Below are 16,071 nucleotides of genomic sequence, written 5' to 3' on the forward strand. Positions count from 1 at the left end.
AGTATAGCGATACCAAGGGATCTAGGAAAGATGAAAAACGAGAGAGGCAGGAAAAAAAACAGGCAAGGGAAATGTGACAGCAGGCTGTGGTATTCTCCTGAAGGATGCAGGGCCCCTCCCATTTATTTCCCCATGTTTTCTGGACTGGCAGGAAGTGTTTACAGAAAGCAGAGTCATTGTAAGACTGGGAGGGCAGGCCAGCAGGTGATTCTCTCCTCTCCCTTCCTTTCCTGTTTGGAAGCCCTGTCACATTTTGGGGAGGGAAAAGAAGTGGAGAGGAAGAAAGAGCAGAAGTCATCAGCAGCTGCCTTGAGATCCTATTGCCACTGGCTCCCAGGTGCAAAAGGTGCAGCAGGGGGATGTGGAGTGCCCCAGCTGAGAGAGGGCAGCTGGGCTGGGACATACAGAAGGAGAAATCTATACCATTGCCAAACAACCTAGACACATACGTGAATGCCACCATCTCCTTCTGCTAACGCAGAGGCTTTTAAATCTGGAGGTATGAGAACCACCGCAGTGGCCTCCGGAGCAGGCTGCTGGGGCCTGATTTTCACAAAACAAGAAGGTCTAAAAATCAAGAGGAAGAGTGAAAGCCTTTGGAGGATGGAGGAGCAACAAATTTGCAAATGCTCAGAGAATCATGGGAAGAAAAACTGCAGCCACCCCCCACAAACACCAACAGGTGGCTACCCCCTCTCCCCTCACTACCTTCTTCCACCACGGTGCAGCGGCGGACACATCCAAGACCAAAGCTACTCCTCCACCCCAACCCAGACGCACCCATTGTTGTCTCCCTTCTCCCCTAACAGACGTAACCCCTCCCACTGCTGCTGCCCTCTCACAAGCATAGCCCCCCGTCCTCCTCCCTATACAAGCGCTCCCTCCCAACTGATGCATCCCGGCAGGCACACACGGACACCCCCCCCACACACACACACACTCTTTCTCTCAAAGGCACCCGCTTTCCGACTCCCAAGAGGGGTGGGTTGACCTTCCCAGCTCACTCTGGAGCCGAGTATCCCAGCTGGTGCAGGATCGACGGGGCTCCCGCGAGCGACCCCCCCAGCAGCCGCCGCCGCCTCCTGCTCAGCAAAGCCAGCTCTGCTCTGCAATGCCCGGTTGCCGCCACCAGTCCTTACCGCGCACACATGCTCCCTGGGACACGCTGCCCCTGCCACTGCAGTGCCCGCTGCACGCCCGCCGCCCGGAGCATTCCCGGGGGGTTGCGTGGGAGCGGGGGGGTCGCACAGGCAGAGAACCATCACCCCCCCCCCTCCCCCGCCGCCGCCGCCGCCCGCACTTTGGAAACCACCTGCAAAAACAACTCCCGGGGCTGCACCGCCACCTCCAAGCCCCGCACGGCGCAGGAGACGGGGGCACTTACCAGCGCTCACCCCCGCCCGGGCGGCTTATCCTTGCGCGGCAGAGAGGCAAATCCTCAGCGGAGATGCGGGTGCGCTGGTGGCGGTGGGGGGGGGCTTCTGCGGGAGGCGCGCGCACAAAGTTTGGAGGGAAAAGGCCAAAAAAAAAAAAAAAAATCCCCCCTCCCGGCCAGAGCCGCAGATCCTGCCTCCCTGCCCGGCGGCGGCCGCTCTGGATCAATGGAGCGGCGGGCCCAGGCGAAGGTGAACTTTCCACCGGGGTGGTGGAGAAGCCCCCGGCTGGCAGCGCCCAGCCCGCATTGGCACCGAGCCCTGGGGCGCTCTCTGGCCGCGGCGGCGGCGGCGGCTCGCTCGGACAATGTACGGGGGGGGGTGCGTGCACCAGCGGCGGCTCGGCGAGCCCCGGCAGCGGCGAGCGGCACACGCCCAGGCTCCGCTCCCCGCCCACCAGTCACTCACCGCCTCCCGCCGCCGCTGATAGGCGCTCGGCGCCCGCCAGCCCGGGCCCCCGGGCCCCCCGCCCCGGCTCCTCCGCCCTCCTGGTGGGCTGCGGGCCGCGTCAGTCACCGACGCTAAAGGCGCCTCCCTTTCCCTCCGCCGGGGCGCTGGGCCGGGGGGAGGCGCCGCCGCCGCCGCCGCCGAAGGGGGCTTGCTGCTCAGCCCTTATTTTCAGCGCCTCGCTCAAGCCGTGGTGCCGGCCGGTGGAGGAGCGAGACGTGGGGAGGGTTGTTTGGTTGCAGCCTGGTGCACTAAGAACTTGAGCCGCTAATGGTGAGTTAGAACCGCGCTTCTGGCTGATAACCCGAATGGTCCAGACAGACCCCGAGACGTTGTTTAATAAGTCTTGGTCTCCTCCCACCTCTCTCTCTCTTTATTTTTTTAAATAAAAACAGACATTTGGGGCTATATCCTCAGGAGCCGGAAAGCAGCCTAGCTCCGTGGACTTCAGTGGAGCTGTGCTGATTTACACCAGCTGAGGATCTGGCCTTTTATATTCGCAGCAACAAGGCATCCTGCCTTGCCAGCCTCTCTCACTTCCTTGTAACTTGGATTTAGTGGTGGTGAGAGGTGCTGGCCTATTTGATGACCCTGGAGGATGGAGTCTTTTGTTTAGCCACAGAACATAAAGGACCTGGGCAACTCCCACACTGCTGTGCCAGTTAGGGTCGTTCAGTCCCTGTGCTAGGACGCTCCTGGGCTTCTCCAGTCACAGGGAAAGGGACGCTTAAAACACTGCCGCAGTGCTTCAGTGAAGATGCTCCTAAACCAACAGGAGAGCTTCTCCCGTTGGCATAGTTAATCCACCTCTGTGAGAGGCGGTAGCTATGTTGATGGGAGGGAGAACCATAGCGCTCCCTACACCAGGGGTTGGGTCAGTATAAGTGTTGCTCAGGGGTGTGGATTTTTCACAACGGGGTTATACAGATGTAAGTTTAAACTACAATACAAAGGATGAAGAATGGGAGTGGGGAGCATTGGAGGAAATCACCAAACCCCCTCTGTCTAATAGTAATGTAGCTAGTATTCACCCTTTACTTCTAGTTATTAGTCAACAAATACATGCAGTCATATGCTCAGTGTTACATCATAGGCACCTGAAGAGCAAGTGAGGGCTGGGGACTCAAACTCGCCTTTATACTGGCTACTGACCATTTCCAAAAAGGTCAGTAGCAGACCATTCATGGAGCACATTTTGACAGGAAATTTTTTCAGCCCAAAAATGTAGACCCGTTTTAATCACTAAAGCACCATAAGCATTTATGCAGCCACACTGTCCTTTACAATAAGGCTCCTTTACACCACTCTGGCAATGTAAAGGAGCCTTTAAAGTGTTATACCTATTTTCTACTCCTGGGGGAATTCACTAACAACAATGGGAACAATTCACTAAGCAGGCAGGCTGCTACATTCTCCTCTGCCTGAGGCAACAGAGCCTGCCCCATGCCTACCCCTTCAGAAATACCCCCCAAACTTTGCCCCTCCACGCTGAGCGTGCTGCAATAGCTAGCAAGAGGGACAGAGGACATGACTACCCAGCCCCCCCCCCTCCCCTGCATCCCAGGTGGTGATTTATGTCTCTACCAGCTGCTCTGGATGCCCAAACCAACCTGTCTGCACTACCAGAAAGTGGGCGTATGACCACTTTTTGTGGCTTCTCTTTACTTCCCCATTAGAAGTCATTTTCTGCAGGTAAGCAAAGAAATCTCCGGGGGCCATGAATTCTGCATATGCGCAATGATGCAAAATTCCCCCAGGAGTAATAGTGTAGACCTGGCCACAGTGAAACTACCAACAAAGGTGCCTTCATGGCGGTTTCTATGATGTGAATGCCTGTCCACTAATATGAACTGGTCTGAAACCTCACTAGCCATCAAGCAGATATCAGATGCAGTTTGCACATTCTATGTAGAACTATAATGAGGTATATACCCTTATCCTGCCACAGTCACTAAGTGGTTAAGAGACAGAATAAATACCTCCTCAGCTGCAGCTAACTGGTGGACCATCAAGAGCTGGGATAAAAGCTTATGGACCAGGTAGAAGGGGATGGCTTTGAATCAAGTGTAAGCTGGGAGGAAGTGGCTGGACCCTCCAGGGACAAAGCACTAGAATGAGTTTCTCTCTGAAAGGGGCTGGGAGGCATATGAAGGTAGGAAGTGGCCCAGGGAAGCAGCAATGAGTCTGAAGAAACAGGCTAAGCTGCTTCAAACAGGGTGCCTGGGTTGGAACCCAGAGGACGGCAGGAGGCTCTCCCTGCCAGCTACCTGGAAAAAAGATGTAAAAGCCCCCCTGATGCAAGGGGACAAGAACTATTGAATACAGGGTGGGGCTGAAAACCTGGCGTAAGGTCATTAGACTTCTTCTTTGTTGGACTCACTACTCGGGAAGGGACAGAGACTATAAGTACCTGGATGGAAGGCTGAGTTGTGAGAAGGGGCAAACCACCACAGGCTTGGAGGGACAGTTGACAGAGGGGGCCAGAGTTGGAGAGACTGCTGTACCATGTCTGGCCAAGAAGAGGTGCTCTCGCTGATGAGCAACCCCACTGGAAGAGCCCTAGACTGCAGAGGGCAGGGTATGCAGCTCTCTAGAAACCTTTCCAGCCAAACCTGCAGTGGCACTGGCTACCTGAAGATGAGGTATAGTGCTGTCCTTCTTAGGACTGGAAGGATAGGCTGGTCAGACGTGGGGCCCACTGATATGAAAGTATATGAGGGGGGAGAAATGGGGGGCATTTCAGCGTGCTCCCATGAGCACAAAGAAAAGAGAACTTGCACTGTGGATAGAGAACACCAAAGTCTACCCATTCATTTGGATACCTCCTATCCTTCCTGACCACCATCGTGATTATGTATGCAGTAGGGAGGTATAACTCAAGGGCTTCTATCATCCTGGCATTCACTTGGTTTTATTAATATGCCAGAGCAAGAGTCTAAAGAGGAAGTAGTCACTGCTTCTGCCAGTCATAGAAGAAAGACTGTCTCCTTTTTAACATATCAGCTCCACTAGTCTCTGTAGCACGGCATCACCTATTCTAGGGGAAATGGAATGTAAAATTCACTAGTGGTGGAGCTCTGCTGGTCGAAGCTTGGGCATTTTTAGTGTTGTCCTGTCTGTCCCTGCTCAGATTATGGCTGCATGAGACAGAGGTAAAAACTAGGGCTGTCAATTAATCAATTAACTCATGCGATTTACTCAAAAAAATTAATCGCGATTAATCAGTTTTAATCGCACTGTTAAACAATAGAATACCAATTGAAATGTATTAAATAGTTTGGATGTTTTTCTACATTTTCATATATATTGTATTCTGTGTTGTAATTGAAATCAAAGTGTATTTTTTTATTACAAATATTTGTATGGTAAAAATGATAAACACAAGAAATAGTATTTTTCAGTTCACCTCATACAAGTACTGTAGTGCAGTCTTTGTTGTGAAAGTGAAACTTACAAATGTAGATTTTTTTTTGTTACATAACTGCACTAAAAACAAAACAATGTAAAACGTCAAAGCCTACAAGTCCACTCAGTCCTACTTCTTGTTCAGCCAATTGCTAAGTCAAATAGTTTGTTTACATTTACAAGAGATAATGCTGCCTTCTTTCTTATTTACAATGTCACCAGAAAGTGAGGACAGGCATTTGTATGGCACTTTTGTAACTGGCATTGCAAGATATTTACGTGCCAGATACGCTAAACGTTCTTATGCCCTTCATGCTTCCATTGCTGATGATGCTCGTTAAAAAAAAAATGTGTTAATTAAATTTGTGACTGAATTCCTTGGGAGAGAACTGCAAGTTCCCTGCTCTGTTTTACCTGCATTCTGCTGTGTATTTCATGTTATAGCAGTCTCGCATGATGACCCAGCACATGTAGTTCATTTTAAGAACACTTTCACTCCAGATTTGACAAAATGCAAAGAAGGTACCAATGTAAGATTTCTAAAGATCGCTACAGCACTCAACCCAAGGTTTAAGAATCTGAAGTGCCTTCCAAAATCTGAGAGGGACGAGATGTGGAGCATGCTTTCAGAAATCTTAAAAGTGCAACAGTCCAATGCGGAAAGTACAGAACCCGAACCACCAAAAAAGAAAATCAACCTTTTGCTGGTTGCATCTGACTCAAATAATGAAAATGAACATGCGTCAGTCTGCACTGCTTTGGATTGTTATCAAGCAGAACCTGTCATTGGCATGGACGCATGTCCCCTGGAATGGTGGTTGAAGCATGAAGGGACATATGAATCTTTAGAGCATCTGGCACATAAATATCTTGCGACACTGGCTACAACAGTGCCATGTGAATGCCTGTTCTCACTTTCAGGTGACATTGTAAACAAGAAGCGGGTAGCATTATCTCCTGCAAATGGAAACAAACTTATTTGTCTGAGCTATTGGCTGAACAAGAAGTAGGACTGAGTGGACTTGCAGGGTCTAAAATTTTACATTGTTTTATTTTTTAATGCAGGGGGGGGTTTTGTACATAATTAAACTTACAAGTGTAGAACTTTCATGATAAAGAGATTGCACTACGGTACTTGTATTAGGTGAATTGAAAAATACTTTTTTTTTAACAGTACAAATACTTGTAATCAAAAATAAACAAAGTGAGCCCTGTACACTTTATAGTCTGTGTTTGTAATTGAAATCAATATATTTGAAAATGTAGAAAACATCCAAAAATATTTAAATAAATGGTATTCTCCTATTGAGTAACAATGCGATTAATTGCGATTAATTTTTTTAATTGCTTGTCAGCCCTAGTAAAAACACATGTGCACTAGCTGATGTACAGCTTCAAAAGTTGCTGCCAACAGTGGAGCTGCCCTGGTGGTGAATTACAGGTCCTGAATTTTGCCAGTGTAGATTCAAATCTGTTGTCTCACTGCACAGCATAGTGCACAATGCCCGTATCAGCAGACCAGCGATAGCTGTTCTTTCACTATCTCAGGGTCACTGGCTTGCACCCGAAGCTGGTCTACAGTCAGTGAAAATCATTACCAACTCATGGTTAATTTTTTGCCTTGATCACCTCAATCCTGTTCCTCGTCAATAACCGTTCACTTTACAAAGCAACCACCATAATTGCCAAAATGGATGCTGGTTATGCCAGTGGCAAGAAAGAGGGAAAGCACAGAATGAGAATGCAACCACCCTCCTACAAGTGGTCCCACTGGTATTGAGGTACTCTGGCCAGGCAGCGTAGGGACGTTCACATTTTTGCTGCCCATGGTGTATGTGTTCTCTGGAAAAACAGAAGATATCAGCCTCTTGTCATAAGGAGTGGGTCTTCTAGCTCAGGCAATAGTGCCACTTATGCTGTAGGATCCACAACTCCCCGGTCTGATCTTCTCTACCAACAGGCACATATGTATCCTGAGGTACTTTGGCATGATTTCCACCCTGTGTCAGAGAAACCTTCACACAGGGTACAATTAAAAAAATGGTCTTTTAAGTCCCATTATAGATGAAGATCATCCAAAATAATTCTGCAGGGTGTACTCTGATGTATCTATTTCCACTAGAGAAACCCAGGAATCAGCTAAGTTGAAGTCTGAACTATCTTTCCCCCATGCCCCGCCCCTCCAGCTAATCACAGAAGTTGTTTCTCCATGATAACTTTCTCACTGACATAGCAAACACCAGAGCGTGCTAGAATCAAAGGGATGTAAGTGTGAGTGTGTCCAGATTTTGCCCTTGGTTACACCAATGTAAATCCAGAGTAATTCCAGTGAAGTTAATAGAGTTAGGCTGACTTTACACTGTTGTAAAGGAGATCAAAACCTGGCCCCCTGTCCTGGACACTGAGGAGAATTATCAGTCCCAGTTGTATCTTGATTGCAAGTAGCTGGACTGAATCCTTTACTGTCTTCTTGGAACATTTTAAGGTTGAGGTGCACTGTGGGTCATCATGGGTAACTTTGCTTAGCTTTGGTGGTTTTAGGTAGCAGAACGTTGCTGCTCATTTCCATGGTTCCATCCTTTGCTTACCACACGTTCATTTGGTCCCTTCTCATAGTGTGCATAAGCATCTTCTGTGTAACTGAAATCAGGGCTTCCCTGGAGCATCTGCGGGGGTGGGGGGAGAGGAGAATGTCGCTAGGAATGGGTGACAGGGAATGGATCACTTGATGATTACCTGTTCATTCCCTCTGGGGCACCTGGCAAGGGCCACTGTTGGAAGACAGGATTCTGGGCTAGATAGACCTTTGGTCTGACCCAGTGTGGCCATTCTTATGTTATATTCTTAATGTCTGTGCAGATTCTTGCCTCACATGGTTTCAGAACTTCCTCCTCCGGAGGATACTGAGAAAACTGGTCTCCCTGGTGAAAATGCTGGACTCCCCAATATCATTTTGCTGCTATTCTTCCCAGAAAACTTATGGCTTGTCTACATTACCCGCGGGATCGACGGGCAGCGATCGATCCAGCGGGGGTCAATTTATTGCGTCTAGTCTAGACGCGATAAATCGACCGCCGAGCACTCTCCCGTTGACTCTGGTACTCCACCAGGGCGAGAGGTGCAGGTAGAGTCGACGGGAGAGCATCAGTCATCAACTTACCACAGTGAAGACACCGCGGTAAGTAGATCTAAATACGTTGACTTCAGCTACATTATTCACGTAGCTAAAGTTGCGTAACTTAGATTGGTTCCCCCCTCCTCCCCACCTCAGTGTACACCACTTAGGCTCCCTGAATCCAACTCTCCTGCAGATGCACCAGATTTAGTAATCATGGGTACCTTTAACACATTTAGAAGACTGTGGCCACTTCACTGACTTGGCTCTCCCCAGAGCTTAGGGGTCACTTGCAGCATGGCAAAAAGTGAACTAATAAGAAATAAAGTTTAAGAATTTGTTTTGTTTTCTTTAGAGAACACAGAATGCTTCCTGTTCCCCTCTGACATAAGTAATTTGCCATGGCAACCAGCTTATGAAACAGAAAAGTGTTGAGCATAAGGTGTTTGGTTGCTATGGTGAAGAGAGAAGCTGAGACCTTTTCCTCTTTGTTCATTGGTGGCCATGCATCGTCTAGGCAGGAGGGTCCAAGTCAATAAAAGTCCTTGTTAGGCTTGTAAGGTAGCGGGCTTGCATTGCATTGTCTGGCACATGGATCAAAAGTGAAACACAGTCGTCAGTAGGAATTAAGGAAATGCGTACAAGGGCAGGGACAGAACTGGTTTCTTAGAAATACAGGGCCAAATTCCGTCCAAGTGTAATGCAGTGCAACTCCTGCTGATGTCATTGGAAGCTGCATCTGCTTACACCAGGACTGAATTTGACTTACCATCTTCATCAAGTTTTATATTTAGGATCTTCTTTTCCAAAGTTTGTCCAATGGGAAAGCTCCTCTCAATAGATCTGAGAGATGAGGCTAGCCATAGAGTTCTTGTTGCCTCAAGGTAGACTAGGCAGGCATAGTTGTTCTATTAACTCACCGTCTTAGCACATATTGGGACTGTTTGAAAATACTGATTGCTCCTGGCTCATTGTGGAAAGTTCAGTTCATTAAGTCCACTCTGGGAAGTGAGAGTGGGCAGAGGAAACTGGTTCAGGACAGAAAGAGAGGATGGGGAATCCCAGAAACTTCCTCACTTCGACTGTGGGGGTGTGTTTAGGCTGAATCTTATTATGTTATTTCAACAGTTAACAAAAACAGCCTAGGAAAAGGGTGAATTTGGGCACTAAGTTAAGCACAAGCCGCCCCACTGCTCACATGCTTAAAGTTATATGCAGTGTTGTAGCCATGTTGGTCCAAGGATATGAAAGAGACAAGGTAGGTAAGGTTATATCTTTTATTGGACCAACATCTGTTAGTGAGTGACAAGCTTTTGAGCTACACCAAGCTCACTTGCTTTATGCTTAAAGTTAAGCATGTGTGGAAGTGTCTGCAGAATCAAGTTCTAACCCAGTGTGTGTTTTTTCTGTGCTAGAATAGGGTGAGGATGTTGCTTGTTCACAGGACCCAGTATGAAGTCAGAATACAAAGATTCTTTTCCATTAAAAATGAAGATGCCAACAGAAGCATGTTCTCTTCTGGTTGATTTCATAGGCTGAAAGGTTATCAGCATCATTGACTGACATGCAAATAGGAGGAGCCAGTGGCCTAGGAGTCTGCTTCTGTGTGCGCTTAAAAACATAAGTGCATAGTTAGTACCAGTAGCCAGGGGCACTCTTGACCTGAAAGAAGCAGATGGGAGACCAATAAGCCCACACGATACTTGCAGCTGTGAGTATCACATCCTCTTAGGCAGCTGTTGTTTTTATGCAGCCATAAAGGTGTCTCTGATGTGGAAGCCTTTGTTCCCAGTGATACCCAGAATGAGTACCTCTCTGGAAGAAGTAATTTGCAGTAACCAAACTCTCACTGGTGGATAGACTTTCATCTCTCTTAGACACTGGGTAAGGTTTATGATCCCTATGCTATTGATACCAGCTGTAATTAGGATCCCCTTTCCCGCATGTCGGGATGAAGTGGAAGCTCTCTCTCTTGCTGAAAAATGATCCCTTAAAGTTCAGGCTGTTTATGCAGTGGAAAAGCTCACAAAGCTTGAGAAAGGACAGACAACCTTTTCCTGTCACTTGGACTCTTGTTGAATTTGCAGATAAAACTATAGTGGCTAATGACAGATCCCTTCCTAATTTGTTGTTGAAGCTGTAGAGAAAACTCTGAGATAACAAACTGTAATGATAGGCTTCTTTCCAACTGGTGCTATTATGCAGGTTCTTTATGTGTGGAGCAAATCTATACTGAGATGCAAGCTCTAGCTGATTGCATAAAATGAATTACTGTATTGTAATTGGCTGTAGAAGTATTACTGTATAAGGAAAAGCTCTGTGAGCCTTCTACGCCATAAAGAAACCACGAGATAAATGCAACCCATTGATAAAAACACCACTAAAATTATTCAGTAGTATAATTCAACTCATTCTGTTACACAAGAGAAGTCTGAGGATCAGCTGCAGATTGTACCAAAAAGGACAAAGCTCTAGGAGGAACAGCGTGAATTTCTACAAACAAGCACTACACATTCAGAGGGAGTGGGATTTTTTCAAAAGTGTCCAAGAGACTTAGGAGCATAAGTGCCATTAGGAAAATGCACAGAGACAAGAGAAAACCCAAAAGGACTTGTGCTCCTAGGTCATTTTGGGACTCTACCAGCAAAGGTTGCTGAGCGGAACTAGAAGGATTCCATGTTCTAATTAATGAACAATTAAAAATGGTTTCTATTACCATCTCAATTACAGCACCACCCGTTCCCTTCATCATATAGCACTAAAAAACCTACACCTGAAATTCGTTATACGCTTCACTCCTATGCAGCTTTGCACCAAGACCCAAAAAACATTTGACACTAAGATCCATGATACAAACAATCCTACTGAAAAACAAATAATGCTCAAAATTCCCTTAAATCAAACCCTTAAAAATAAAATGCACAGCATCCTGGAAGGGCAGATCAGGACTAAGAAGTTGACGTACTGTTGATTCCTTTAACAAAATATCATTCTACAGTGCAAGACGCAAAAGTCAGGGAGACCTTGCCCACATAGGGATTTAGTGCTTGAAACAAAACCGCACTGAGATTAATGGAAAGATTCCCATTGATTTCCATGGACTTTGAATCAGGCCCTTAGCAATCATAAACTGAAAATAGAAACTGGGAGAGACCAGATTCCCTGGAAACACAGAGAGCAAGGACTTTATAATCAGTAAAGCAGAGGAAAGACTGAAAGTGAGAAACGTTTTCTATTCCAATGTTTAAAATATGAATGAACGCTGATCAAGAAAACCCTCTCCCATTTAAAAAACAAAGAAGAAGGACTGAGCATAACTTTGGGAGAAGTGAAGGAGATGGCAGAACTGCCTCTCGTTATGGGCCAACCTGCCTCTGTTTTAGAAATGAACAATCATACCAACGGCATATTTTGTACAGAAACCTATTTCTAGTGTGAAGACCTAACCCAGGCAGATGCCTGAATGTATTGGATTTAACGTTAAATTGAACCAAATCGGGCGGGGGGCAGAACTCCATAGGCAATGGAATGTGAAAATAGAAAGAAAGTTTGTTTTATTTGTGACACTGTATTTAGAAGTTGCTTCTCTCTACCCAATGACCTAGCTCTCACATTGGGTAGAGAGATGCAAGGCCCATTGAATCAATGGAAAGACTACTGTCCCAGTTGCTTTCGTGGACTTTGGTTCAAATCCCTGCATGTTAGGCTTATTGTACAGGTTTCTCATTACTTATGTGATGGCAGCAGTGGCATATCTATACTTCAAGCTGCAAGTGTGAATTCCAGCTTGAGGAGATGTACCCGCACTAGCTCTGATTGAGCGAGCGCACTAAAGAGTGTAGCTGTGGTGGCAGTAGGGGCTAGCTTCCCTGCATATGTACCCATCTTAGATGCTAGGCATGTACTCGGGGCAGCTACCCTCTATCCTTAGCGTACTAGCTTCATCAGAGCTAGGGCAGGTGTGTCTCCTTGAGCTGGAACTTATACCTCCAGCTTGAAGGGCAGACATTCCCCATGAGGGACCAACACGGCAGTTGACAGAATTGTCTCAGCTCCATGTCCATTGAATCCCAGGCCTCTCTGCTGAGACTGCCAGTGAGGGTGCCAAGAAACATCAGTTGTATTGGTGGATTTTGGTGAAAACTTGTCCATTAGGTGCTACAGTAATGCCACCAGTTCATAGTACAAAGGCCAACAAATGGTAAGGACTTTTAGCCAATGTGAACTTGAGCTAGATTTCAAGTGTTGACTTAGGGCTGATTCAAAGCTGTAGGAGGCTTTCTGTTTACTTTCATGGGCAACAGAACAGGCCCTCAGAGATGGAAGTCTCTGTATTCCATTAACAATCCCCTGAATCATCCAGTCCCCTTTACTTTGCATTTTAAACTCAGGGTTAGTCTACGCTACCACTGTAGTGCATCTGGTGAAGAGCACTCTCCCGTCAGGATAATTACTCCACCTCAGCAAGAGGCGGAAGCTATGTTGGCGAGAGAGCACCTCTGCCAACGTAGCACTAGTGTGGACAGCGCTTAGGTCGATGTAACTTGCATCACTCAGGGGGGTGGCTTTTTTACACCCCTGCATGATGTAAGTTACATAGACTTAAGCAGTAGTTTGGATCAGTGGTTCACAACCAGGGATATGAATACCTTTGGGGATATGCAGAGGTCTTCCAGGAGGTACATCAACTCATCTAGATATTTGTCTAGTTTTACAACAGGCTACACAAAAAGCACTAGAGAAGTCAGTACAAACTAAAATTTCATACAGACAATGACTTGTTTATACTGCTCTATATACTATATGCTGAAATGTAAGTACAGTATTTATATTCCAATCGATTAATTTTATTATATGGTAAACATGAGAAAGTAAGCAATTTTTCAGTACGAGTGTGCTGTGACACTTGTATTTTTATGTCTGATTTTGTAAACAAGTACTTTTTAAGTGATATGAAACTTGGGGGTACACAAGACCAATCAGACTCCTGAAAGGGGTACAGTAGTCTGGAAAGGTTGAGAACCATTTGTGTAGACAAGCCCTCAGTGCAAATGCAGTTTAATATAATACTTCTAAATTCATGCCTCTCAGTAAAGAAAATATTGATGCAAAAGAATGTTAAGGTTGCTTACAAGGTCCAGTCAGCTGCTAGGAGTCTGAATTCCAGGCTTGTAAACAGGTCCAGTTGCTAATTGAGTTTTCAACCTTCTTTGTGCAGTGTCCACATCTGGTGGTCAAATAGATTCATCCTTGTATACTTGAAGGCCTCTTTGCACCAGATGAGTCCACGTTTAAACCTTTGACCAGTACAGTTTTTCCCCTGGAAGAGTCAATACAAGATTTTTATTTTTTTTTAAATCACCCATTTCCTCTGATTCAACAAAATTTTATTCTGCTAATTTCTCAAAACCCCTCAAATTAACACTGAAGAAAACAATTGTTGGAGAAATTTGTGTCACTTGAAGATTGCAAAGTTCTGTTTTATTGTCTGATCAATTCATGCACAGGTAGTAAAACTACAGACAGTTCTAAAGACATTCCTATGTATCCCGCTAAACTCCTGGTTTCTTTTTCTTGGTCACCTTTTAATGTAGTGGCTGAACTTTCACTCCTTTCTCTGCCAATTCTGACCACACCACCTTCCTTCCAATCACCCACGCTTATAATCTTAGGATCATCTTTTTTTATCTTCTCGCAGCCAGTGCCTCACAAAATCCTGTCATTCCTTTCTCAGCAAGGAGCCTGATGCTCCACTGCATTGCTCTCACTTTGCCTGGGTGGAAATGGTTACACACAACACCCAGTTGGTGTAATATGGTACCAACTCACAATTTAAATAGCTACATGGCAAAGGTGTAAAAAGCTACACAACATGCAATACAATGAAGGATGCTGCCCAACCTTCCTCTGTGCTTTTCCATCCCTATTACCCAGGCCTGAGTATGTGCTCTGGTAATTTCCCATTTTTGGCTATTGCAACCTTCTTGCTATATCTGCTTTCTTGAGCCTTAGTGATGGTGCTTGTGCTCCTGCTTCTGCGACATGAAATTCAAGCTTCTCCACCTCCCCTTCAATGAACTCCAGAATTCTCTTACCTTCCTCATGTTGCTCTCAAGCTGTTACAGGCAACAGGAGATATCAACCCCAATACTAGGTATGTGAAACAGAGATTCTCCTTTAGTTCAAGTGGTAGGGGCATGTGTTTTTGGAGTCAGAGGTCCTGAGTTCTATCTCTGATCCCTCCTCTATGCTCATGATTATGACAGCTATATACATGTAGCCATGGGTTTACATCCCCCTCTCTGCCCCAAAGATCTTTCCAGGAAGGGTCTAGAGAGCCACACATCCATATAATAAAGATAATTGTTTCCCCCATTTCTGTTCCCAGTTCAGTTATCCCCCTTCTTTCTCCTTCTGCTCCCCCACCTGGGAGAGTGAGATGCTAATTCCAAAGCTAGCCTCACTGTAGATAGAAAAACATATTCTTGCAGTAAGGAAAAGTTTTCCCCTCTTCCAGAACTGTGATCTGGGCACGAGGGACCGGAAGACGCTTTTTGTCTACATGGTTGTAACACCATTACCTTAATTTAAATGTAAGTTTAAAGGCTTGGGCCACATTTTCAGAAGTAACTAATTTATTTTGGGATGCCCAATTTGAGACACTTTAAAGAAGTATGGCTTTCTGAAAGTCAGGCCCTTCAGCTTGGGGGCATCCAAAATCCACTAACCACTTGTGTAAATCTTGCCCATGAATTTTTGAGCTGCCTCTGTTTGCTCTGACTGGCAAAGCATGACGTCCGCATGAAGAGGGCTATATGAATTCAAGTAATTGATTGAATTCCAGCCCTTGGCCCTTTATGAAAATATATGACTAAGCTAATGTTAATCTACAGATGCTGTACTAACGCTGAGTGATTTCCCAGTATTCATTAGTAACCCATCTTATAAAGAAAGAAGAAGGTGTTAGATATAGTTTCCTTGCAGTATGCTGTTTAATCATCAGAAAGTTTCCTGGCAAAGGGATCTGGGGGACTTATATGATCACAAAGAACTAAAACATCATGAAATACTGTCTGTCTGTCATGCTATATGATAGACCTCAGGACTGTCCAGTTCCCCAAGCTAATAGACATGGGATATTTTAGGTATGATATGCTTGGTCTCTGGGTTGGGGGAACTTAGGAAGGTGCTGTGTGAATCCCCCCAGAACCTTATACTTGTTCACTTTGAGGAACATACATGTGATAGCAGCTCTCCTAAAGTAGTATGTGCATGCTCAGTGAGCTTGCCCCAGTCTGTCTGTCTGGAGCATTCCCACCTGTTCACTGGGGGTTTGATCCAAAGCTTATTGAAGTCAATGGTGTTGGGAGGGAGCGAAGTGATATTTAGGCCTGACAGAAGCCTGCTGTAGATTTTAAGAGTCTATTCTGATAACGTTTAACAGCGTAACCATAAGTAAAAGAATAAGACGTGCATGTGTGATAAATTGCAGAATAATCATATATAGTGTTGAACACGAGTAACAAATTGCAGAGCAATCGTGTTTGCAAGAACAAGAAAAGATATAATAACTAAAAAGCTAGAAAGGACCGATTTGAACTAACACTAAACCTATACTGGTGGGAGAAGAGAGTTAATATAGAAATGAGAGACTAATACATATGTATAAGA

The 16,071-nt window shown here is 45.7% G+C and overlaps 2 protein-coding genes across 8 annotated transcripts in view; one reads left to right on the forward strand and one right to left on the reverse strand.

The window, feature by feature from the left end:
• The window catches only part of HRAS (HRas proto-oncogene, GTPase), a 72,824-nt gene extending 70,923 nt beyond the window's left edge, over nucleotides 1-1,901 (reverse strand). For 4 of the 7 annotated variants that reach the window (XM_073347114.1, XM_073347111.1, XM_073347112.1 and 1 more), the window contains exon 1: nucleotides 1,385-1,829. The gene's annotated coding sequence lies outside the window, so the exon portion shown is untranslated. The other 3 variants (XR_012159312.1, XM_073347113.1, XM_073347110.1) reach the window with 3 other exon arrangements.
• A 44-nt stretch (nucleotides 1,902-1,945) lies between these two features.
• Nucleotides 1,946-16,071, forward strand: part of LRRC56 (leucine rich repeat containing 56) — a 132,778-nt gene continuing 118,652 nt past the window's right edge. Inside the window, exon 1 of the mRNA XM_073347101.1 lies at nucleotides 1,946-2,153. The gene's annotated coding sequence lies outside the window, so the exon portion shown is untranslated. The remainder of the gene's footprint in view (nucleotides 2,154-16,071) is intronic.

Source organism: Lepidochelys kempii, chromosome 6 (assembly GCF_965140265.1).
Source record: "Lepidochelys kempii isolate rLepKem1 chromosome 6, rLepKem1.hap2, whole genome shotgun sequence".
Lineage (NCBI taxonomy): Eukaryota > Metazoa > Chordata > Testudines > Cheloniidae > Lepidochelys > Lepidochelys kempii.